This window comes from Rattus norvegicus, chromosome 2, assembly GCF_021556685.1.
Source record: "Rattus norvegicus strain SHRSP/BbbUtx chromosome 2, alternate assembly SHRSP_T2T, whole genome shotgun sequence".
Classification (NCBI taxonomy): Eukaryota; Metazoa; Chordata; class Mammalia; order Rodentia; family Muridae; genus Rattus; species Rattus norvegicus.
Genome location: NC_141535.1, coordinates 100,889,689 through 100,917,382, shown reverse-complemented (window position 1 = coordinate 100,917,382; position 27,694 = coordinate 100,889,689). Strand labels below are relative to the sequence as shown.

The window sequence follows — 27,694 nt, the reverse complement described above, 5'->3', positions numbered from 1 at the left end:
TCTAGCTGTTTGTATAGGCACATATTTGAAAAAAATCCAAATCAGCATGCCACAGATATATTTATATGTTAATGTGTACTATGACAGAGTTATAGCAAAGTCTACAGTTAGTGGAATATTGCCTGCATGTATGAATGTATAAAATTCAGCCATAAAGAAGGGTGAAATAAAACCCCTTGAACACATTGACAATATTAGAAATTATTACCATGGTAAACAAAATAAGCCATACTTTTAAAAAATTTTATTAATCATTTTATTCATTTACATTTCAGGTGATATCTCCCTTCCTGGTTGCCACCCCCCCCACACACACACAATCCCTCTACACCATCTGCCCTCTCCTCCCCTCTCCTTTGCCTCCATGAAGGAGTTCCTTCCCCCACTCACTCCTGCCTCACTGCTCTAGCATCCCCTTATACTAGGGCATTGAACCTCCACAGAACTAAGGGTCTCCCCTCCCACTGGTGTCAGATAAGACCATCCTCTGCCACATATTATCTGGAGCCATGGATTCCCTCCATGTGCACTGTTCAGATGGTGGTATAGCTTCTGGGAGCTCTGGGTGGTCTGGTTAGTTAATATTGTTCTTCCTATGGGATTGCAATCCCCTTCAGGTCCTTCAGTTCTTCTCTTAGCTTTTCCATTGGGGTCCGAGTTCAGTTTGGTGGTTAACTATGGATATCTGCATTTGTATTGGTCAGGTACTGGTAGAACCTTTCAGGGAACAGCCATACCAGGTTCTTGTCTGCAAGTGCTTCTTGGCATCAGCAATAGTATGGGGGCTTGATGTCTGCAGATGCAATGGATCTCTAGACGGGGCAGTCTCTGAGTGGTCTTTACTTCACTTTCTGCTCCATATTCATCCCTGTCTTTTTTCAGGCAGGGACATTTCTGGGGATAAAAATTTTGAAATGTGTGGCGTCCCCATCCCTCGACTGGGGACCGTGCCTATCTACTGGAGGTTGCCTCTACAAGTTCTATCTCCCGTTTGTTGAATATTTTGGCTAAAGTCATCCTTGATACTTAGACATGCTAATGTCATGTGTTATTTCAAGTTTAGAGTCTATAAAAAGAATACATGTAAGTAGCAAGGGATATATTGGAGAAAAGAAAGACAAGAAGAGGAGGGAGGGAATAAGAGAGCGCAGTGAGGTGAATATGATCATAATAAATTACAAACATTGAAATCAACTGTTTTGTGTAAATAAGAGAAGCAATAACAGTGATAACCAATCTATTTAGTTCTGGACTGAAGATTAATATAGTGAATTAAATGTAATACAAATGAGAAATGATGCTTCATTTTTTTCCATCTTTATTAACTTGAGTATTTCTTTCTTTTTTTTTTATTAACTTGAGTATTTCTTATTTACATTTCGAGTGTTTATCCCTTTCCCGGTTTCCGGGCAAACATCCCACTAATCCCTCCCCCTCCCCTCCTTTATGGGTGTTCCCCTCCCCATACTCGCCCCATTGCCGCCCTCCCCCCAACAATCTAGTTCACTGGGGGTTCAGTCTTAGCAGGACCCAGGGCTTCCCCTTCCACTGGTGCTCTTACTAGGATATTCATTGCTTCCTATGAGGTCAGAGTCCAGGGTCAGTCCTTGTATAGTCTTTAGGTAGTGGCTTAGCCCCTGGAAGCTCTGGTTGCTTGGCATTGTTGTTCAGAAGGGGTCTGGAGCCCCTTCGAGCTCTTCCAGTTCTTTCTCTGATTCCTTCAGTTGGGGTCCTATTCTCAGTTCAGTGGTTTGCCACTGGCATTCACCTCTGTATTTGCTGTATTCTGGCTGTGTCTCTCAGGAGAGATCTACATCCGGTTCCTGTCAGCCTGCCCTTCTTTGCTTCATCCATCTTGTCTAATTGGGTGGCTGTATATGTATGGGCCACATGTGGGGCAGGCTCTGAATGGGTGTTCCTTCTGCCTCTGTTCTAATCTTTGCCTCCCTATTCCCTCCCAAGGTAATTCTTGTTCCCCTTTTAAAGAAGGAGTGAAGCATTCACATTTTGATCATCCGTCTTGAGTTTCGTTTGTTCTAGGCATCTAGGGTAATTCAAGCATTTGGGCTAATAGCCGCTTATCAATGAGTGCATACCATTTGTGTTTTTCTGTGATTGGGTTACCTTACTCAGGATGATATTTTCCAGTTCCAACCATTTGCCTACGAATTTCAAAAAGTCATTGTTTTTTTAGCTGAGTAATATTCCATTGTGTAGATGTTCCACATTTTCTGTATCCATTCCTCTGATGAAGGGCATCTGGCTTCTTTCCAGCTTCTGGCTATTGTAAATATGGCTGCTATGAACATAGTGGAGCACGTGTCTTTTTTATATGTTGGGGCATATTTTGGGTATATGCCCAAGAGAAGTATAGCAGGATCCTCAGGTAGTTCAAAGTCCAATTTTCTGAGGAACCTCCAGACTGATTTCCAGAATGGTTGTACCAGTCTGCAATCCCACCAACAATGGAGGAGTGTTCCTCTTTCTCCGCATCCTCACAAGCATTTGCTGTCACCTGAGTTTTTGATCTTAGCCATTCTCACTGGTGTGAGGTGAAATCTCAGGGTTGTTTTGATTTGCATTTCCCTTATGACAAAGATGTTGAACATTTCTTTAGATGTTTTTCAGCCATTCTGTATTCCTCAGCTTTGAATTCTGTGTTTACCTCTGAACCCCATTTTTCAATAGGGTTATTTGTCTCCCTGCAGTCTAACTTTTGAGTTCTTTGTATATTTTGGATATAAGGCCTCTATCTGTTGTAGGACTGGTAAAGATCTTTTCCCAATCTGTTGGTTGCCGTTTTGTCCTAACCACAGTGTCCTTTGCCTTACAGAAGCTTTGCAGTTTTATGAGATCCCATTTGTCGATTCTTGATCTTAGAGCATAAGCCATTGGTGTTTTGTTCAGGAAATTTTTTCCAGTGCCCATGTGTTCCAGATGCTTCCCTAGTTTTTCTTCTATTAGTTTGAGTGTATCTCGTTTCATGTGGAGGTCTTTGATCCACTTGGACTTAAGCTTTGTACAGGGTGATAAGCATGGATCGATCTGCATTCTTCTACATGTTGACCTCCAGTTGAACTGCCACCATTTGCTGAAAATACTATCTTTTTTTCCATTTGATGGTTTTGGCTCCTTTGTCAAAAATCAAGTGACCATAGGTGTGTGGGTACATTTCTGGGTCCTCAATTCTGTTCAATTGGTCTATCTGTCTGTCTCTGTACCAATACCATGCAGTTTTTATCACTACTGCTCTGTACTACTGCTTGAGTTCAAGGATAGTGATTCCCCCTGAAGTCCTTTTATTGTTGAGGATAGCTTGAGCTATCCTGGGTTTTTTGTTATTCCAGATGAATTTGCAAATTGTTCTGTCTAACTCTTTGAAGAATTGGATTGGTATTTTGATGGGGATTGCATTGAATCTATAGATTGCTTTTGGTAAAATGGCCATTTTTACTATATTAGTCCTGCCAATCCATGAGCATGGGAGATCTTTCCATCTTCTGAGGTCTTCTTCAATTTCTTTCCTCAGTGTCTTGAAGTTCTTATTGTACAGATCTTTTACTTGCTTGGTTAAAGTCACACCGAGGTACTTTATATTATTTGGGTCTATTATGAAGTGTGTCGTTTCCCTAATTTCTTTCTCGGCTTGTTTCTCTTTTGTGTAGAGGAAGGCTACTGATTTATTTGAGTTAATTTTATACCCAGCCACTTTGCTGAAGTTGTTTATCAGCTTTAGTAGTTCTCTGGTGGAACTTTTGGGATCACTTAAATATACTATCATATCATTTGCAAATAGTGATATTTTGACTTCTTCTTTTCTGATCTGTATCCCCTTGACCTCCTTTTGTTGTCTGATTGCTCTGGCTAGAACTTCAAGAACTATATTGAACAAGTAGGGAGAGAGTGGGCACCATTGTCTTGTCCCTGATTGTAGTGGGATTGCTTCAAGTTTCTCTCCATTTAGTTTAATGTTAGCAACTGGTTTGCTGTATATAGCTTGTACTATGTTTAGGTATGGGCCTTGAATTCCTGTTCATTCCAGGACTTTTACCATGAAGGGGTGTTGAATTTTGTCAAATGCCTTCTCAGCATCTAATGAAATGATCACGTGGTTTTGTTCTTTCAGTTTTTTTATATAATGGATGACGTTGATGGTTTTCCATATATTAAACCATTTCTGCATGCCTGGGATGAAGTCTACTGGATCATGGTGGATGATTGTTTTGATGTGCTCTTGGATTCGGTTTGCCAGAATTTTATTGAGTATTTTTGCATCGATATTCATAAAGGAAATTGGTCTGGTTCTCAATCTTTGTTGGGTCTTTGTGTGGTTTAGGTATAAGAGTAATTGTGGCTTCGTAGAATGAATTCAGTAGTGCTCCATCTGTTTCAATTTTGTGGAATAGTTTGGATAATATTGGTATGAGGCCTTCTATGAAGGTCTGATAGAATTTTGCGCTGAACCTGTCTGGACCTGGGCTCTTTTTGGTTGGGAGACCTTTAATGACTCCTTCTATTTCCTTAGGAGTTATGGGGTGGTTTAACTGGTTTATCTGTTCCTGATTTAATTTCACTACCTGGTATCTAGCTGGGAAATTGTCCATTCCCTGCAGATTTTCAAGTTTTGCTGAAAATAGGCTTTTATAGTAAGATCTGATTTTTTTTTAATTTCCTCTGAATCTGTAGTTATGTCTCCCTTTTCATTTCTGATTTTGTTAATTTGGACACACTCTCTGTGTCCTCTTGTTAGATTGGCTAAGGGTTCATCTATCTTGTTGATTTTCTCAAAGAACCAACTTTTGGTTCTGTTGATTCTTTCTATGGTCCTTTTTGTTTCTACTTGGTTGATTTCAGCTCTGAGTTTGATTATTTCCTGCCTTCTACTCCTCCTGGGTGTATTTGCTTCTTTTTGTTCTAGAGCTTTTTGGTGTGCTGTCAAGCTGCTGACATGTGCTCTTTCCTGTTTCTTTCTGCAGGCACTCAGCTCTATGAGTTTTCCTGTTAGCACAGCTTTCATTGTGTCCCATAAGTTTGGGTATGTTGTACCTTCATTTTCATTAAATTCTAAAAAGTTTAATTTCTTTCTTTATTTCTTCCTTGACCAGGTTATCATTGAGTAGAGCATTGTTCAATTTCCACGTATATGTGGGCATTCTTCCCTTATTGTTATTGAAGACCAGTTTTAGGCCATGGTGGTCCGATAGCACGCATGGGATTATTTCTATCTTTCTGTACCTGTTGAGGCCCGTTTGTTGACCAATTATATGGTCAATTTTGGAGAAAGTACCATGAGGAGCTGAGAAGAAGGTATATCCTTTTGCTTTAGGATAGAATGTTGTATAAATATCTGTTAAGTCCATTTGGCTCATGACTTCTCTTAGTTTGTCTACGTCTCTGTTTAATTTCTGATTCCATGATCTGTCCATTGATGAGAGTGGGGTGTTGAAATCTCCTACTATTATTGTGTGAGGTGCAATGTGTGTTTTGAGCTTCAGTAAGGTTTCTTTTACGTATGTATTTGCCCTTGAATTTGGGGCATAGATATTTAGGATTGAGAGTTCATCTTGGTGGATTTTTCCTTTGATGAATATGAAGTGTCCTTCCTTATCTTTTTTGATGACTTTTAGTTGAAAATTGATTTTATTTGATATTAGAATGGCTGCTCGAGCTTGCTTCTTCTGACCATTTGCTTGGAAAGTTGTTTTCCAGCCTTTCACTTTGAGGTAGTGTCTGTCTTTGTCTCTGAGGTGTGTTTCCTGTAGGCAGCAGAATGCAGGGTCCTCGTTGCGTATCCAGTTTGTTAATCTATGTCTTTTTATTGGGAAGTTGAGGCCATTGATATTGAGAGATATTAAGGAATAGTGATTATTGCTTCCCGTTATATTCATATTTGGATGTGAGGTTATGTTTGTGTGCTTTCATTCTCTTTGTTTTGTTGCCAAGATGATTAGTTTCTTGCTTCTTCTAGGGTATAGCTTGCCTCCTTATGTTGGGCTTTACCATTTATTTTCCTTTGTAGTGCTGGATTTGTAGAAAGATATTGTGTAAATTTGGTTTTGTCATGGAATATCTTGGTTTCTCCATCTATGTTAATTGAGAGTTTTGCAGGATACAGTAACCTGGGCTGGCATTTGTGTTCTCTTAGGGTCAGTATGACATCTGTCCAGGATCTTCTGGCTTTCATAGTTTCTGGCAAAAAATCTGGTGTGATTCTGATAGGTCTGCCTTTATAGGTTACTTGATCTTTTTACCTTACTGCTTTTAATATTCTTTCTTTATTTTTTGCGTTTGGTGTTTTGACTATTGCGAGACGGGAGGAGTTTCTTTTCTGGTCCAATGTATTTGGAGTTCTTTAGGCTTCTTGTATGCTTATGGGTATCTCTTTCTTTAATTTAGGGAAGTTTTCTTCTATGATTTTGTTGAAGATATTTACTTGTCCTATGAGCTGGGAGTCTTCACTCTCTTCTATACCTATTGTCCTTAGGTTTGATCTTCTCATTGAGTCCTGGATTTCCTGTATGTTTTGGACCAGTAGCTTTTTCTGCTTTACATTATCTTTGACAGTTAAGTCGATGATTTCTATGGAATCTTCTGCTCTTGAGATTCTCTCTTCCATCTCTTGTATTCTGTTGGTGAAGCTCGTATCTACAGCTCCTTGTCTCTTCTTTTGGTTTTCTATGTCTAGGGTTGTTTCCATGTGTTCTTTCTTGATTTCTTCTATTTCCATTTTTAATTCCTTCAACCGTTTGATTGTGTTTTCCTGGAATTCTTTCAGGGATTTTTGTGACTCCTCTCTATGGGCTTCTACCTGTTTATTTATGTGTTCCTGGAATTCTTTCAGGGATTTTTGCGATTCCTCTCTGTAGGCTTCTACTTGTTTATTAATGTTTTCCTTTGTTTCTCTAAGGGAGTTCTTCATGTCTTTCTTGAAGTCCTCCAGCATCATGATCAAATATGATTTTGAAACTAGATCTTGCTTTTCTGGTGTGTTTGGTTATTCAGTGTTTGCTTTGGTGGGAGAATTGGGCTCCGATGATGCCATGTAGTCTTTGTTTCTGTTGCTTGGGTTCCTGTGCTTGCCTCTCGCCATCAGATTATCTCTCGTGTTACTTTGTTCTGCTATTTCTGACAGTGGCTAGACTGTCCTATAAGCCTGTGTGTCAGCAGTTCTGTAGATCTGTTTTCCTGTTTTCTTTCAGCCAGTTATGGCGACAGTGTTCGGCTTTCGGGAGTGTAGTTTTTCCTATCTACAGGACTACAGCTGTTCCTCTGGGCCTGTGTCTTAAGTTCACTAGGCAGGTCGCTTGCAGCAGAAAATTTGGGCTTACCTGTGGTCCCCAGGCTCCAGTTTGTTTGTGGGGTGTTCCGTATGAGCTCTCCGTTGGGGCAGCATCCAGGAAGATATGCGCTGCCCTTTCTGGGAGCGTCCGTGCACCAGGGTTCCAGATGGTGTTTGGTGTTTTCCTCTGGAATCAGTAATGTGTGCAGAGTGCAATCTCTTCTGGTTTACCTGGCCTGTCTGCCTCTGAAGGTTTAGCTCTCCCTCCCATGGGATTTGGGTGTAGAGAACTGTTTATCTGGTCAGTCCCTTCAGGTTCTGGTGGTATCTCGGAGGCAGCAGATTTCCTGCTCCTGTGCCCTTACCCAAGGGAATCCAGAGGACATATACAGTTTCCTCTTGGGCCAGGGATGTGGGCAGGTTTGGGCAGTGTTGGTGGTCTCTTCTGCTCTGCAGTCTCAGGAGTGTCCACCTGACCAGGCAGTGAGGGCTCTCTGCCATAGGGTTTGGGAGCAGAGAGCTGCTTCGGGCAGGGATCCGCAGGTTTGGGACTCCCGCTAAATACCGGAAGTGTCCTGTCCTAGATGAATTTTGCCTCTGTGTGTCCTGAGTTCACCAGGCAGGTCGCTTGCAGCAGAAAAGTTGGTCTTACCTGTGGTCCTGAGGCTCAAGTTTGTCCGTGGGGTGTTGCTTATGAGCTCTCTGTGGGGGCAGCAACCAGGAAGATCTGTGCCGCCCTTTCTGGGAGCTTCCATGCACCAGGGTTCCAGATGGTGTTTGGTGTTTTCCTCTGGAATCAGTAATGTGTGCAGAGTGCAGTCTCTTCTGGTTTCCCAGGCATGTCTGCCTCTCTGAAGGTTTAGCTCTCCCTCCCATGGGATTTGGGTGCAGAGAACTGTTTATCCCGTTGGTCCCTTCAGGTTCTGGAGGTGTCTCAGAACAACTTGAGTATTTCTTATTTACATTTAGATTGTTATTCTCCTTCCGGGTTTCCGGACCAACATTCCCCTAACCCCTCCCTCTCCCTCCACTATGGGTGTTCCCCTTCCCATCCTCCCCCCATTACCGCCCTCCCCCTAACAATCACGTTCACTAGGGTTTCAGTCTTGGCAGGACCAAGGGCTTCCTCTTCCTCTGGTGCTCTTACTAAGCTATTCATTGCTACCTATGAGGTTGGAGCCCAGGGTCAGTCCATGTATAGTCTTTGGGTAGTTGTTTAGTCCTTGGAAGCTCTGGTTGGTTGGCAGTTTTGTTCATATGGGGTCTAGAGCCCCTTCAAGGTCTTCAAGCTCTTCCAGTCCTTTCTCTGATTTATGCAACAGGGGTCCTGTTCTCAGTTCAGTGGTTTGCCGCTGGCATTCACCTATGTACTTGTTGTATTCTGGCTGTGTCTCTCAGGAGAGATCTACATCTGGGTCCTGTCAGCCTGCACTTCTTTGCTTCATCCATCTTATCTAATTGGGTGGCTGTATATGTATGGGCCACATGTGGGGCAGGCTCTGAATGGGTGTTCCTTCTGCCTCTGTTCTAAACTTTGCCTCCTTATTCCCTCCCAAGGATATTTTTGTTCCCCTTTTAAAGAAGGACTGAAGCATTCCCATTTTGGTCATCCTTCTTGAGTTTCATGTGTTCTGTGCATCTAGGGTAATTCAAGCATTTGGGCTAATAGCCACTTATCAATGAGTGCATACCATGTATGTTTTTCTGTGACTGAGTTCCCTCACTTAGGATGATATTTTCCAGTTCCATCCATTTGCCTATGAATTTCATAAAGTCATTGTTTTTGATAGCTGAGTAATATTCCATTGTGTAGATGTACCACATTTTCCGTATCCATTCGTCTATTGAAGGGCATCTGTGTTCTTTCCAGTTTCTGGCTATTATAAATAAGGCTGCTATGAACATAGTGGAGCACGTGTCTTCGTTATATGTTGGGGCAAGAAATGATACTTCTTAATACCTTCTCTATAGAGAATACTTTTAACTATTTGGGACTTGCATGTAGCTCTTATAATTTAAGCTATAGTGTATAAGCAGCTATAATACTTCCTGTCCTCATGTAACTATCTCAAAATATTAGTTCCTGTTAAATACAGGGTCTAGTCTTGTTCTTATGTAAAAAGTAACATAAGTTCTCTCACCTTTATCACAAACATGATGGTGGTTTCAGGAGCAAAGAAATATGTGTTGGTCAGTGTCACTCAAGGTTACGAATAGTTTGAACCACCTTGTGAAAATAGAAGAAACATCACACCATAGACTTTGTTTAAAAGGCACATTCTGGAATGTAACTTGGACTAGTAATTTCAAGGTCAGCTAGTCCTAGGTTATGGTTTCTTTTTTTTGTTTGTTTTTGGAGCCCCTCCTTTTGCTTCTGTCCTCTGATTTCTCAAATCCTATAATAAACTCTGTGGGGTTTCCAGCTTCTTTTCAGTCTCCGAATTGAAGTTAAACCATAGATCAGCACAAAATACCTCTCTGCAGTTCAGGGGAAAAGTACCTCCATTAAAAGCAGTGGGAACCAAGAGATAGTCCAATGATGACACATGGACTCTACCACCGTTTGACACTGCATTGCAAAATATTTAAGATAAGGTCAAAAAAAAAAAAAAGAGAAAAGAAAAGAAAACCAGAGATTGTCCACAAATAAAAAGTATGTACTTAATTTTCCCTTTATCTGTGAAGTCATTAACATTTTGGAATTTTATAATTTTTTTGAATATTATTTATGTGAATATTATATACTTACATCTTCCAGCTTCCTTTTTTCCCTCCAAAAGTATCAATATTTCTCAACAGTCTTCAATTTTATTGCCTCTTTTTTTTCCACTAATTGATATTACCTATTAGTTTTGAAAGTTTTTGATGTGTGGCCAACATGTTTCATGAAATGTCAACAAAATAATATATAAATAAATAAAAATCCCAAACAGAAAAATGAATAGAACATAAATTTACTGTAGCCTTTACTAAGTATTATTTAGAAGAAAAATAAGAATCTACATAATTACTTACAATATCATTTTAAAATCTAATTAACCTTTGGTGTTGACTTTGTTATTTTGGAGAAGTTTACATGATTTATATAATTCTCTCTTCAGTGATGAGAGTATAAAGCACCTGCTAATTCATGGTTTCAAAGAAACTATTTCAGAGAAGACTCATTTAAAGGAGTCTTGTTTCTTAATCCCAGGGTCCAGGTTAGTTGAGATCGCTGGCCTTCCTGTGGGGTGGCCCTCCTCTTCAGCCTTCCATCATTCACCGAATTCAACCATATATTTTCCCCAATAGCTCCTGAGATTCTCTCTTCTATGTCTTGTATTATGTTGGTGAAGCTTGTATCTATGGCTCCTTGTCTCTTCTTTTGGTTTTCTATATCCAGGGTTGTTTCCATGTGTTCTTTCTTGATTGCTTCTATTTCCATTTTTAATTCCTTCAACTGTTTGATTGTGTTTTCCTGGAATTCTTTCAGGGATTTTTTTGACTCCTCTCTATGGGCTTCTACTTGTTTATTTATGTTTTCCTGGAATTCTTTCAGGGATTTTTGGGATTCCTCTCTGTAGGCTTCTACTTGTTCTCTAAGGGAGTTCTTCATGTCTTTCTTGAAGTCCTCCAGCATCATGAACAAATATGATTTTGAAACTAGATCTTGCTTTTCTGGTGTGTTTGGATATTCCGTGTTTGCTTTGGTGGGAGAATTGGGCTCTGATGATGCCATGTAGTCTTGGTTTCTGTTGCTTGGATTCCTGTGTTTGCCTCTTGCCATCAGATTATCTCTAGTGTTACTAGAGGACAGTGGCTAGACTGTCCTATAAGCCTGTGTGTCAGGGGTGCTGTAGACCTGTTTTCCTGTTTTCTTTCAGTCAGTTATGGGAACAGAGTGTTCTGCTTTTGGGCATGTAGTTTTTCCTATCTACAGGTCTTCAGCTGTAACACAGTTCCTGTGGGCCTGTGTCCTGAGTTCACTAGGCAGGTCGCTTGCAGCAGAAAAGTTGGTCTTACCTGTGGTCCCGAGGCTCAAGTTTGCTCGTGGGGTGTTGCTTACGAGCTCTCCATGGCGGCAGCAACCAGGTTATGTTTGATTTTAATACATAATCTTGCTGTGTACCTGACACTGGCTTCAAAGTTGGAATGTTTTTGCCTCAGATTCTCTCATTTTGGCATAAAAATAAAAATATACATGTAACTTGGGGTTTCTCTTCATATAAATACACCATATCATTCTCCACCAATTTGATTAAGTCAAGCCCATATAGTTTTCTTTATTGTCATTACTAAAAGGAAACTATATAAAAGACTTGTTTTCATTAAAAATAAGAATGAAAACATTCTCAATTTGACATATATCATTAAAGCACTCTCTCCTGCATTTGTGTATCAATTATCTTAGAAATCTCAGAGGTTAAAAGAATATTGTCCCAACATCTTTAAATGAGAGAACCCTTTTCGAAAAATACAAATCTGTACAAATTCTAGGTTAAAGTCTTTTTTTCAGAATTCTCTACTATAAGATTTTCTTATTATTATTGTTTAACTACATGTTTCTAAAGACAGTTGCAAGGAAGACTTTTATAAGCAGGTGTTTTCTACTATGGCCGATCTTTTTCTGCATGTGTAGCTGTGTGCAATAAAAATATATTGACCAAAAAGATTTATATTCTTTCCAAAATACTTTATTCAGATATTTGTGAGGAAATAAATAACAATGAGTAATGTAACTCTAATATGTGATTTTGAATATTTCCTTTATTGTTACTTCATAAACATAACCACCCTAGCAAAAGTAGGAGGTTAAAATTCATTTTTATACATGTATTTCTACTAGTCAAGTTTTATGTACAAATGGTCAAAAATTCATGATGTACCATTCCCCATTGATTTGTGTTTCATTTACTGGAAACATGTCTTTCACTACCTAAAATAACTGTTCACTTGGTTATCTGCAAAATGAGCGCAATATCTGCTATAGGTTGTGATTATATAGAATCCAAGTACAACACTAGCAAAGTTCCCACCACACAAAGTAAACCCCATGAATGTTAAGGACTTCTCCTTCTTTCATTTTCATGCTTTGAAGAACCTATCATATTGTTTCCTAATTGGTGTCATATTGATCTGAATATAACCTCTGTTGAAATGTGGAAATCTCTCCCATAATTAAGAACTGTCTCCCTTCTACTTAGTCACCTTTTATTTTTTTAAACATATTTCTTTGTTTTTAAATTTTCTTAATTTTACCTACGATACTGGGACAATTACCTCGATAACAGGCCAACAGATAGATCTCATGGAAAATTACAGACTTTAGTATGACTCATCCTACATTTCAAAGAAAACTTTCTACTTAGTCCTTGCAGTGTATAATATGTTCTTCCAGCTCTTTGGTTCTCTGAATTTCAAGCCTGAAACTTTCCTCTCTTACAAAAAAAATGTGACTTCATGTTGCCAGAAGGTAGCTTACTCTGGTAAAGATAATGAACAGCCAAATTCTATGATATTTAGGAGGGGAAGTAAATGCTACAGGAAAGTACTGAGTTGTAAAATGGAAATAATGAAATCGGATGAAAGCTATGTGGGTTAGACATGAAATATAGTTTGATATGACTTAAGCTAATTTGACATGGTATAGAGATGATTCAAAAGTGACTGTGATTCTAGACCTAACATGAGCAAAATGGACACAATCAGAAAATAAAAAACAGTAGAACATGACGTTCTTGAGTGGGGGTGGTTGGATGTGAGAGTAGTTAGAGAGGGAAATAACGTGATCAAAATACACTGGGAGAAAGAAATAGGAAAAATAAGACAAAGAAGGAAAAAAGTCAAAAAAGGCAATAATTTTTCTGTGTGGCAAAATAAGCTTGGATCATCATTCTCAACCTTCAATAGTCTCTTCATTGTGTCACCTCAATGCTCCACAGAGAATTTGACAGTCTGCTTGCCCAAGGATATTGAATAACATATACTGTCATTGCAAATAATACTATTGCCTCAGTGAAGTTGAACTAAATTGCTTTAACAAGGCTAAATTAAAAATCAAACATGTTGATGTATTTAATGTGAGGCAGAGAAAGATCATCAAAAATGAGTGGCATAGTGATTGTCATAAACAATCCTTCATGGAGTAAAAGATTCATTTCTGACCCTTGAAATAAACCTATTTCTCATGTATTTACTCTGAGTTCAGGTAATTTAAGAGCATCATTTCTTTCTGGTCATTTTTTTATTTTAATGTGTGATTATATCCTTTCATATTACAATACACATATTCTCTTAAATGAACATGATAAAAATAAGAAATTCACCTTAATGATTAGAACTTTAGGAATATCTTTCATTCTTTTATATAATGTTAATGGTATAGACAAAGCCCTATTATTGAAGGTTGCAGGCATAACTCAGTGGCAAGGACACAAGTTAGTTTACAAGTGTGCATATTGCCTGTAAGTCTAGTTCTCAGTGACATAATTTCTCTGTCCTCGGTCAGCACATGTCAACCTACCCACACAGACACATAATGAAAATGAAGCAAATCGTTTAAAAAATTGATATTCTACAGGCCAGATTTTACTTTTTCCAATTTGCATACCTAGATAATTTGAGTATTGGCAATTACAAAAAAGACTTCTTGGTTTTGTTTCGATTCTGGCCATATTTTATGTATTTTCTAAAGAAATTGAATCTAGAAGCATGGCTACAATGTGGCCTCACAATTATGTATGTTCTAACTCTGTGGAATGGTATATAATGGCCTTGTAATTTAATTGTATTATCAATTTTAAAAATATATGCTATTATCTTAAGTTTATTAAAGTAGTCTTTCTTAGATTAAAATTTTAAAATCTGTAAGAGAATACAGGGGCTGGCTCAAACGAATATATCCAGAAAAAAATTTCAATCACCATAAATAGATAACACAAGGTATTCAATGATACAGTCAGTTTCACACAACATCTATCCACAGCCCTATAGAAAATAACTATTAAGAAAATGCCAGTTCAAAGAGGTTAGCTACAACCAAAAATATAGGAAAAATATAATCTCAGACTAACACACACTCATATGCCAAAATCACTAGTACCATTAACAACACCACTACTACTAGAACCACCACCCCAAAATAACAAGAATTAATTACTATTGGTCATTAATATATCTCAATATCAGTATGCTCAAAAGGCACAGACTATCAAAATGGATAGGGAGACAGGATCCATCCTTCAATTCTATTCAGGAAGCACACCTCAGCATCAAAGATAGACATTACCCCAGAGTGAAGAATTAGAAAATAAATTTCCAAGCCAATGGATTGTAAAAGAAAATAGATCCCAAATGAAAATTAAAAGAGGTAGTAAAGACAATATTTATTAAAAGAATAATCCACCAAGATAGCATTTCAGTTCTTAACACCTGTGTCCCAAACCCAAGAGCACCCATATTTGTAAAAAGAACATTACTAAAGCTTATATTAAACATCCACCCTTACCCATTAAAAGTAGGGTACTTCAATAGACCATTTCCACCAAGTCATCCAGACAAAATCTAAACAAAGTAATACTAGAGTCAAGAGATATTATGAACCAAATGGACCCAATAGGTAGCTACAAAATATTTCACCCAAAATACAAAATAATATCTTACTCTCAGCACCTCACAGAACTTTTTCCATAATTGGCTGCATAGTGGGTCACAAAGAAAGTCTGAACAGATGCAAAAAAATTTAAATAATTTCTCAGACTACCATAGATTAAAGCTGTATTTTAACAACAGAAACAACCAAAAGTTTACAAACTCATGCGAACTAAAAAAAGTCTCTGAATGACTACTAAATCAAGGCTGAACTAAAGACATTAAATGCTTCCTAGCATTCAATAAAATTGAATATACAACATACCCAAACTTGTGAGACACAAAGAAAGCAATGTTAAGAGGAAAGTTCACCCTTTTCTCTCTGAGAAAGGTGGCATGTGGTAAGGTTGGAATGACTCTCAGATAGCCACATCTTTCCCGACAGTATTTCACCACATTGGATGCTACCAAGTTGACACCACTTTCCTATGAAGTTATCATCAGACAAGCTACAATTAATAATGGTATACTTAGTCATGTGGCTCATAGGAAATCCACCGTGGTAAAGGCTATTTCTGGAATTCACACTGTTGGACTAAAAAATGAGCTAGAAAGAAACATTACCATCAGGCTTGGATATGCTAATGCTAAGATTTATAGACTTGATGACTCAAGTTGTCCTAGACCAGGATGTTATAGATCATGTGGTAGTAGTACACCAGATGAGTTTCCTACAGAAATTCCAGAGACCAAAGGGAACTTCAAATTAGTCAGTCCCGTTTCCTTTGTTGACTGTCCTGGTCATGATATTTTGATGGCTATGATGCTGAATGGTGCAGCAGTGATGGATGCATCTCTTCTCTTGATAGCTGGGAATAAATCATGTCCTCAGCCCCAGACTTCCAAACACCTGGCTTCCATAGAAATCATGAAACTCAAGCATAGTTTGATCTTCCAGAAAAAAATTGGTCTGACTAAGGAACAATACAAAAAAACCTCGCATTTGTGCAAGAAACAGTAGCAGAAGGGGTGCCAATTATTCCAATTTCTGCTCAGCTGAAATGCAATATTGAAGTCATCTGTGAGTACATAGTAAAGAAAATACCAGTGCCCCCAAGAAACTTTACTTCAGAGCCCCATCTTATTTTTATCAAGTCATTTGATCTCAACAAACCTGGCTGTGAAGTCAATGACCTTAAGGGAGGTGTAGCTGGCAACAGTATTTTAAAAGGAGTTTTAACACAAGCCAGGAGATAGAAGTCAGACCCGGTATTGTCTCCAAGGATAGAGAAGGAAAACTCATGTGTAAACCATTTTTTTTCCAAAGTTGTGTCACTTTTTGCAGAACATAATGATCTGCAGTGTGCTGCCCCAGGTGGTCTCATTGAAGTTGGAACAAAGATCCACCCCACTTTGTGGAAAGCTGACAGAATGGTGGGACAAGTGCTTGGTGCAGTTGGAGCTTTACCTGAAATATTGACAGAACTGGAAATATCCTGTTTCCTGCTTAGACGTCTTCTGGTCATAGTGCTGAAGGAGACAAGAAAGCGGCAAAGGTCCAAAAGTTGTATAAGAATAAAGTGCTTGCTTCCTGGTTGCTGCCGCTGCATAGAGCCCCTGGGCAGCACCCCACGAGCGAACATGAGCCTCTGGACCACAGGTAAGACCAAATTTTCTGCTGCAAGAAAGCTGCCTGGTGAGCTTGGGACACACGGAAGCAGAATTTCTCTAGGACCGGGCACATTCTGTGTTTACCGGAAGTCCCACACCCGCGGATCCCGGCCCACAGCAGCTCTCTGCTCCCAGACCAGGTGAGAGAGAGACCCAACCGCCTGGTCAGGTGGGCACTCCTGAGGCTGCAGAGCAGAAGAGACCACCAACACTGCTCACCCCTGCCCACATCCCTGGCCCAAGAGGAAACTGTATAAGGCCTCTGGGCTCCCGTGAGGAAGGGCCCAGGAGAGGCAGGACACCTGCCTGAGACACCGCCGGAACCTGAAAGAAACAGACCGGATAAACAGTTCTCTGCACCCAAATCCCGTGGGAGGGAGAGCTAAACCTTCAGAGAGGCAGACAAGCCTGGGAAACCAGAAGAGACTGCTCCCTGCACACACATCTCGGACACCAGAGGAAAAAGCCAAAGACCATCTGGAACCCTGGTGCACTGAAGCTCCCGGAAGGGGCAGCACAGGTCTTCCTGGTTGCTGCCGCTGCAGAGAGCCCCTGGGCAGCACCCCACGAGCTAACTTGAGCCTCAGGACCACAGGTAAGACCAAATTTTAGCTGCAAGAAAGCTGCCTGGTGAACTCAAGACACAGGCCCACAGGAACAGCTGAAGACCTGTAGAGAGGAAAAACTACACGCCCGAAAGCAGAACACTCTGTCCCCATAACTGACTGAAAGAGAGGAAAACAGGTCTACAGCACTCCTGACACACAGGCTTATAGGACAGTCTAGCCACTGTCAGAAATAGCAGAACAAAGTAACACTAGAGATAATCTGATGGCGAGAGGCAAGCGCAGGAACCCAAGCAACAGAAACCAAGACTACATGCCATCATCGGAGCCCAATTCTCCCACCAAAACAAACATGGAATATCCAAACACACCAGAAAAGCAAGATCTAGTTTCAAAATCATATTTGATCATGATGCTGGAGGACTTCAAGAAAGACATGAACACACTTAGGGAAACAAAGGAAAACATTAATAAACAAGTAGAAGCCTACAGAGAGAAATCGCAAAAATCCCTGAAAGAATTCCAGGAAAACACAATCAAACAGTTGAAGGAATTAAAAATGGAAATAGAAGCAATCAAGAAAGAACACATGGAAACAACCCTGGATATAGAAAACCAAAAGAAGAGACAAAGAGCTGTAGATACAAGCTTCACCAACAGAATACAAGAGATGGAAGAGAGAATCTCAGGAGCAGAAGATTCCATAGAAATCATTGACTCAACTGTCAAAGATAATGTAAAGCGGAAAAAGCTACTGGTCCAAAACATACAGGAAATCCAGGACTCAATGAGAAGATCAAACCTAAGGATAATAGGTATAGAAGAGAGTGAAGACTCCCAGCTCAAAGGACCAGTAAATATCTTCAACAAAATCATAGAAGAAAACTTCCCTAACCTAAAAAAAGAGATACCCATAGACATACAAGAAGCCTACAGAACTCCAAATAGATTGGACCAGAAAAGAAACACCTCCCGTCACATAATTGTCAAAACACCAAACGCACAAAATAAAGAAAGAATATTAAAAGCAGTAAGGGAAAAAGGTCAAGTAACATATAAAGGGAGACCTATCAGAATCACACCAGACTTCTCGCCAGAAACTATGAAGGCCAGAAGATCCTGGACTGATGTCATACAGACCCTAAGAGAACACAAATGCCAGCCCAGGTTACTGTATCCTGCAAAACTCTCAATTAACATTGATGGAGAAACCAAGATATTCCATGACAAAACCAAATTTACACAATATCTTTCTACAAATCCAGCACTACAAAGGATAATAAATGGTAAACCCCAACATAAGGAGGCAAGCTATACCCTAGAAGAAGCAAGAAACTAATCGTCTTGGCAACAAAACAAAGAGAATGAAAGCACACAAACATAACCTCACATCCAAATATGAATATAAAGGGAAACAATAATCACTATTCCTTAATATCTCTCAATATCAATGGCCTCAACTCCCCAATAAAAAGACATAGATTAACAAACTGGATACGCAACGAGGACCCTGCATTCTGCTGCCTACAGGAAACACACCTCAGAGACAAAGACAGACACTACCTCAGAGTGAAAGGCTGGAAAACAACTTTCCAAGCAAATGGTCAGAAGAAGCAAGCTGGAGTAGCCATTCTAATATCAAATAAAATCAATTTTCAACTAAAAGTCATCAAAAAAGATAAGGAAGGACACTTCATATTCATCAAAGGAAAAATCCACCAAGATGAACTCTCAATCCTAAATATCTATGCCCCAAATACAAGGGCACCTACATACGTAAAAGAAACCTTACTAAAGCTCAAAACACACATTGCACCTCACACAATAATAATGGGAGATTTCAACACCCCACTCTCATCAATGGACAGATCATGGAAACAGAAATTAAACAGTGATGTCGACAGACTAAGAGAAGTCATGAGCCAAATGGACTTAACGGATATTTATAGAACATTCTATCCTAAAGCAAAAGGATATAGCTTCTTCTCAGCTCCTCATGGTATTTTCTCCAAAATTGACCATATAATTGGTCAAAAAACGGGCCTCAACAGGTACACAAAGATAGAAATAATCCCATGCGTGCTATCGGACCACCACGGCCTAAAACTGGTCTTCAATAACAATAAGGGAAGAATGCCCACATATACGTGGAAATTGAACAATGCTCTACTCAATGATAACCTGGTCAAGGAAGAAATAAGGAAAGAAATTAAAAACTTTTTAGAATTTAATGAAAATGAAGATACAACATACTCAAACTTATGGGACACAATGAAAGCTGTGCTAAGAGGAAAATTCATAGCTCTGAGTGCCTGCAGAAAGAAACAGGAAAGAGCATATGTCAGCAGCTTGACAGCACACCTAAAAGCTCTAGAACAAAAAGAAGCAAATACACCCAGGAGGAATAGAAGGCAGGAAATAATCAAACTCAGAGCTGAAATCAACCAAGTAGAAACAAAAAGGACCATAGAAAGAATCAACAGAACCAAAAGTTGGTTCTTGAGAAAATCAACAAGATAGATTAACCCTTAGCCAGACTAACGAGAGGACACAGAGAGTGCGTCCAAATTAACAAAATCAGAAATGAAAAGGGAGACATAACTACAGATTCAGAGGAAATTCAAAAAATCATCAGATCTTACTATAAAAACCTATATTCAACAAAATTTGAAAATCTTCAGGAAATGGACAATTTCCTAGACAGATACCAGGTATCGAAGTTAAATCAGGAACAGATTAACCAGTTAAACAACCCCATAACTCCTAAGGAAATAGAAGCAGTCATTAAAGGTCTCCCAACCAAAAAGAGCCCAGGTCCAGACGGGTTTAGTGCAGAATTCTATCAAACCTTCATAGAAGACCTCATACCAATATTATCCAAACTATTCCACAAAATTGAAACAGATGGAGCCCTACCGAATTCCTTCTACGAAGCCACAATTACTCTTATACCTAAACCACACAAAGACACAACAAAGAAAGAGAACTTCAGACCAATTTCCCTTATGAATATCGACGCAAAAATACTCAATAAAATTCTGGCAAACCGAATTCAAGAGCACATCAAAACATTCATCCACCATGATCAAGTTGGCTTCATCCCAGGCATGCAGGGATGGTTTAATATACGGAAAACCATCAACGTGATCCATTATATAAACAAACTGAAAGAACAGAACCACATGATCATTTCATTAGATGCTGAGAAAGCATTTGACAAAATTCAACACCCCTTCATGATAAAAGTCCTGGAAAGAATAGGAATTCAAGGCCCATACCTAAACATAGTAAAAGCCATATACAGCAAACCAGTTGCTAACATTTAACTAAATGGAGAGAAACTTGAAGCAATCCCACTAAAATCAGGGACTAGACAAGGCTGCCCACTCTCTCCCTACTTATTCAATATAGTTCTTGAAGTTCTAGCCAGAGCAATCAGACAACAAAAGGAGATCAAAGGGATACAGATCGGAAAAGAAGAGGTCAAAATATCACTATTTGCAGATGACATGATAGTATATTTAAGTGATCCCAAAAGTTCCACCAGAGAACTACTAAAGCTAATAAACAACTTCAGCAAAGTGGCTGGGTATAAAATTAACTCAAATAAATCAGTTGCCTTCCTCTATACAAAAGAGAAACAAGCCGAGAAAGAAATTAGGGAAACAAAACCATTCATAATAGACCCAAATAATATAAAGCACCTCGGTGTGACTTTAACCAAGCAAGTAAAAGATCTGTACAATAAGAACTTCAAGACACTGAGGAAAGAAATTGAAGAAGACCTCAGAAGATGGAAAGATCTCCCATGCTCATGGATTGGCAGGATTAATATAGTAAAAATGGCCATTTTACCAAAAGCAATCTACAGATTCAATGCAATCCCCATCAAAATACCAATCCAATTCTTCAAAGAGTTAGACAGAACAATTTGCAAATTCATCTGGGATAACAAAAAACCCAGGATAGCTAAAGCTATCCTCAACAATAAAAGGACTTCAGGGGGAATCACTATCCCTGAACTCAAGCAGTATTACAGAGCAATAGTGATAAAAACTGCATGGTATTGGTACAGAGACAGACAGATAGACCAATGGAATAGAATTGAAGACCCAGAAATGAACCCACACACCTATGGTCACTTGATTTTTGACAAAGGAGCCAAAACCATCCAATGGAAAAAAGATAGCATTTTCAGTAAATGGTGCTGGTTCAACTGGAGGGCAACATGTAGAAGAATGCAGATCGATCCATGCTTATCACAATGTACAAAGCTTAAGTCCAAGTGGATCAAGGACCTCCACATCAAACCAGACACACTCAAACTAATAGAAGAAAAACTAGGGAAGCATCTGGAACACATGGGCACTGGAAAAAATTTCCTGAACAAAACACCAATGGCTTATGCTCTAAGATCAAGAATCGACAAATGGGATCTCATAAAACTGCAAAGCTTCTGTAAGGCAAAGGACACTGTGGTTAGGACAAAACGGCAACCAACAGATTGGGAAAAGATCTTTACCAATCCTACAACAGATAGAGGCCTTATATCCAAAATATACAAAGAACTCAAGAAGTTAGACCTCAGGGAAACAAATAACCCTATTAAAAAATGGGGTTCAGAGCTAAACAAAGAATTCACAGCTGAGGAATGCCGAATGGCTGAGAAACACCTAAAGAAATGTTCAACATCTTTGTCATAAGGGAAATGCAAATCAAAACAACCCTGAGATTTCACCTCACACCAGTGTTATTGGCTAAGATCAAAAACTCAGGTGACAGCAGATGCTGGCGAGGATGTGGAGAAAGAGGAACACTCCTCCATTGTTGGTGGGATTGCAGACTGGTAAAACCATTCTGGAAATCAGTCTGGAGGTTCCTCAGAAAATTGGACATTGAACTGCCTGAGGATCCAGCTATACCTCTCTTGGGCATATAACCAAAAGATGCCTCAACATATAAAAGAGACATGTGCTCCACTATGTTCATCGCAGCCTTACTTATAATAGCCAGAAACTGGAAAGAACCCAGATGCCCTTCAACAGAGGAATGGATACAGAAAATGTGGTACATCTACACAATGGAATACTACTCAGCTATCAAAAACAACGAGTTTATGAAATTCGTACGCAAACGGTTGGAACTGGAAAATATCATCCTGAGTGAGCTAACCCAATCACAGAAAGACATACATGGTATGCACTCATTGATAAATGGCTATTAGCCCAAATGCTTGAATTACCCTAGATCCCTAGAAAAAACGAAACTCAAGACAGATGATCAAAATGTGAATGCTTCACTCCTTCTTTAAATGAGGAAAAAGAATACCCTTGGCAGGGAAGGGAGAGGCAAAGATTAAAACAGAGACTTAAGGAACACCCATTCAGAGCCTGCCCCACATGTGGCCCATACATATACAGCCACCCAATTAGACAAGATGGATGAAGCAAAGAAGTGCAGACCGACAGCAGCCGGATGTAGATCGCTCCTGAGAGACACAGCCAGAATACAGCAAATACAGAGGCGAATGCCAGCAGCGAACCACTGAACTGAGAATAGGTCCCCTATTGAAGGAATCAGAGAAAGAACTGGAAGAGCTTGAAGGGGCTCGAGACCCCAAAAGTACAACAATGCCAAGCAACCAGAGCTTCCAGGGACTAAGCCACTACCTAAAGACTATACATGGACTGACCCTGGACTCTGACCCCATAGGTAGCAATGAATATCCTAGTAAGAGCACCAGTGGAAGGGGAAACCCTGGGTCCTGCTAAGACTGAACCCCCAGTGAACTAGTCTATGGGGGGACGGCGGCAATGGGGGAGGGTTGGGAGGGGGACACCCATAAGGAAGGGGAGGGGGGAGGGGGATGTTTGCCCGGAAACCGGGAAAGGGAATAACACTCAAAATGTATATAAGAAATACTCAAGTTAATAAAAAAAAAAGAAAGAAAATAAGTGATGAAACTAAGAAAAAAAAAGAATAAAGTGCTTATGGTCAACATAGGATTTGGTCAACATAGGATTCCTATAAACAGGAGGAAGAGTTAGTGCTGTCAAGGCTGATTTGGGCAAGATTGTTTTGATCAATCCTGTGTGCACGAAAGTGGGAGAAAAAAATTGCCTTTATCAGAAGAGTTGAGAAACATTGGTATTTAATTGGTTGGGGTCAGATAAGAAGAGGAGTGACCATTAAGTCGACTGTAGATGATGACTGAAGACTTCACGTTAAACAATGCCTTGGGATGGAGTTAGAATTTCTTTTAATATCCTAGGGGTATATTTTCAAAGCAATACTAGAGGGAATTAATTTCATAGCTCATTACCTTACTAGTAGCTATAAGTTTATTCTTTTTTATTTTGTGGTGAAAATTTAACCTCTACTTTTGCTTCATTTTTATTGATTCCTTGTTTCATATCATGTAGCCCAATCCCACTTGTCCCCTTATATCTGACTTTGCAACTTCCCCCAAAATAAGTAGAACACAAACAACAACAACAACAACAAACCAAAACATAGAAAGCTTCTCATGGTCAAAGCTGTAGCTTCTGTGATGACACCAATGTTGGCTCCTCATCAGGACTCCCTCAAGTTATCCTGTTGCTGTGCGGTATCATGGAGATCCTACAGCTTTGGAACAGCAGGACTGGCCCTTTCACAATCCCATCTATTTGAAGATGATATAGGTTTTATGGTGGATCAATTCAAAACCCTGAAACTGGGCTGGGCTGATAATTGAGCTGGTCAACTGGGCTGTGCCAACTCTTCCAATGTGCCTTCACCACCAGGGCCAGCTTCACTGTGTTGCCCAGGTGAGGTGCCAGGACTGCTCATTCCATTAAGGCCAGCTCTCCCTACAGAAGACAGCAATGGGGGAGGATATCCCATCCATACCACTTTATAATAAACTAGTGGCAGGGCCAGCTGTCCAGAGTGCTGTATCCATTGAGGGATGGGGTCAGATCTGCACAGTCCAGGACCTTCCAGTGTTCTCTAATGGTAATAATGACCCATGGACACTGACCCACCACACTGTGGTGCCACAGACTCAAAAATGGCCCCAATGGCAGGGATGTCCACTCATAGCTGGCTACTTCTTTCCATTCTTGAGCCTTCAATTCCTTTTTTCTCTCTCATGTGTCATGGTGACAAGCAGGTATCTATGGTCATGCACTGGAGAGCAGGTCTGTCGATGACATGGGGTTCTGCAAGACCTTGTGTTCCTCTTTCCATGCTGTGCTGCTGTGATTTGATTTTTATGATCTCTAGTCATAAGACAAGTTTTGGCCATCAAGTTAGAATGAACAAAGAACTGCCATCTGTTCTGCCCCTGATATAGAACAATTCCACCAACAAGGTGTCTCTGTGCCTATTGCTGGCATTTGTAACCTATTTCTAATAAGGGGCCTAAAAGTAAATGTGAAAAGTAGTGTACTATATACTACATTGGATCAAATCTACATTTTAGCAAAAGTTAAGCATTCCAAAATAAGGTCTAATTTATTAATGAATGAAACTTTAAAGTGAAACTTGGCTGCAACCAGTCTTTGATCATGATAGCAATCATATCATGAACCTATCTAAAATGAAGATGATCTCTTCTCTTGATTCATCTGTGAGTAGTTTCATAGTGAAGGGCAATTAGTAAAACTTAAAGACCCACCCCTTTATTTGTCCTTCTATTTGGGGTTCTGTTTGAAATTTGAAGGAAGATGAACAAGGGGCTCAAATGAGCACTACTCTTAGAAATTGAATGTCCATTCCCTTATCACTGTTGGATCTTTCTTATTCATTTCCTGGATGGGACCTTAGGAATCCAGTACCAGAAATTCTCACTGTCTTCCTGTACCCTGAGACTATGTCTTTATTATGTATACCTAAAATCTCAGTCTTTTCTCACTGGCAAATAGTATAACAGCAGGTGATTAGTGCTTTGTTGAGCTCTTTGTTTTAGTAAGCTATGGATGGGATAGTCTCTTGCATGATGAAGAAACAGTTTGCCATGGACTCCACTTCCGCTAGCTGTAGAACCTTTCCTTAGTTGGTAGGATTATGGTGGAAATTGTGCTATTGGTAATCTTTGAGCCTTGGAAGAGGTAAAAATTGTTCAAAAACAGTGTGTTCTTTGGTTTCTAAATCTATTCCCCTCATGCCTGCAATTTTCTTGTGCTGTGCTTTTAAATTAATCATGCTTTTGCTTAATTAGATACTCTTCTACAGCAATGATTTCCAACTCTGCCTTACATAAGAATTGCTGAGGAAGTTTGAAGGGGGAAATAAAAGAGCCCTGGGTGAAGTCCAGGCTTTGATAGTTATTAAAACTTGCCAGTGTTGAGAAAGAAGTGAGTTTAGAAATGTGCATCCTAAATAATGATGTCACTGACTTTTGATTCTTTTATTTACTTTTCTTTTGATTCACATACAAATGGAATTCAGTGCCACAATAACTATGCTATGATCTTTTGGATACTGCAGCTGCCTTAAAGAGGTTTAGAACTGTGGCTGTGAGTTTTGAGGAAACCTATTGACATGATGTATTTGATTGACACTGAAAGGTTGTATTGTAACATGAAGAAAACATTTAAATAAAACAAGGTTCTGAATCAAAAAAAGAGGAAAGTTCACATAACTAAGGACTTATATAAAGAAAGCAGAGTGTTCTCATATAAATAACTTAACACTGGACTTGAAAAAGCTAAGGATAAAAAATGAGCAAACATGATTTCAGGAAATAATAAAACTGAAGGCTGAAATCCATATAATATAAACAAAGAGAACAATATAAGAAACCAGTGAAACATTGAGTTTGTTCTTTGAGAAATCAAGAAAATAGATAAGTCATTATCCAAACTAACTAAAACCCACAGGGAGGATATACAAATTAACAAAATACACAGAAAAGTGGGACATAGCAACAGACACTGAGGAACTCAAAGAATCATTAGCTCGAACTCGAAAAATCTGTATCTCTACAAACTTGGAATATCAAAAAGAATTGAACAATTTTCTAGGTCAATACCACTTACCAAAGTTAAATCAAGATCAGGTAAAAAATTTAAATAGACTTAGAATCTAGAAGAAAACAGAAGCAGTTGTCAAAAGTCTCCCAAATGAACAAAGCCCAGGACCAGATGGTTTTTAGCACAGAATTCTACCAGTCTTTTTAAAAAGTGCCAAGACCAGTACTTTTCTTTTTTTCCCATCTTTATTAACTTATTTCTTATTTACATTTCGATTGTTATTCCCCCAACATCCCCCTAACCCCTCCCTCTCCCCTCCTATATGGGTGCTCCCCTCCCCATCTCCCCACATTACCGCCCTCCCCCCAATAATCACATTCACTGGGGGTTCAGTACTTTTCAAATTATTCCACAAAATAGAAACAGAAGGAACATTACCAAACTTATTTCATAAGGTCACAGTCACCCTGACAACCAAACCACACAAAGAAAGATTCAAGACAGAATTACAGACCAATTTTTCTCATGAAGATTGTTGTAAAAATACTCAATAAAATACTTGCAAACCCTAAGTATTTATCAAAATGGTGATCTACCATGACCAATTAGATGTTATCCCAGAGATGCAAGGATGGTTCAATATATAAATATGTTGTCAATAAAATATAACATATAAACAAGCTGAAAGGAAAAAAAACAACTATACAATCATCTCATTAGGTGCTGGTAAAAAGCACTTGAAAATATTCCAACCTCATCATTATAAAAATCATGAAGTAATTCGGGATACAAAGGACATATCTAACTATAATGTAGGCAATTTACAGGATGCCTATAAGTTATATCTAATTAAATGGAGAGACATTCAAAATGGTTCCATTAAATCGGGAGCAAGACAGGGTTGTTTACTCTATAGCTATTGAATATAGTACTTGAATTTCTATCTAGAAAAATGAAACAACTTAAGGAGATTATTGGGATACTATTTAGAAAGGAAAATGACAATGTATCATTATTTGCAGATGATATGTACAGGATCCCAAAAATTCTACCAGGGACCTCATACAGCCAATAAATATCTTCAGGAAAGTGGCCGGATACAAGATAACAACGCCTTCCCCACCAAATTCATAGATCTCCTATATATAAAGGACACGTTGGCTGAGAAAGCAATAAGGGAAATTACAGTTTTCATGATACCCAAACATAAGATAAAATATCTTGGAGTAAGTCTAACCAAGCAAGCAAAAGACCTGTATAACAAGGAACTCAAGTTGTTGGAGAAATAAATTGAAGAAGGTATCAGAATATGGAAAAATCTCACATGTTCATGCATCTTAGGTAAAATTAACATAGCAAGTATAACCATCTACCAAAATTATTGTACAGGATTTTGAAATTCACATAAAACTTCTAACACAATTCTTTAAAGAACTTGAGAGCAATATTTAACTTTATATGGAATGCCAAACCGATAAACAAAAATAGGATAGCTAAAACAATACTGTATCATGTAATAACTTCCACAGGTATAACTTTCCCTGACTGGAAATTGTACTACAAATCTATAGTAATAAAACAACATGGTATCATCATAAAAAGAAACAGGTTGATTGATGGAATTGAGTCAAAACCCCTGATGTAATTCTACA

At 39.0% G+C, this 27,694-nt stretch overlaps 1 pseudogene; it reads left to right on the top strand.

The window, feature by feature from the left end:
* Window positions 1-15,662: 15,662 nt before the first annotated feature.
* Window positions 15,663-23,299, top strand: LOC147996182 (eukaryotic translation initiation factor 2 subunit 3-like; annotated as a pseudogene).
* Window positions 23,300-27,694: the final 4,395 nt, after the last annotated feature.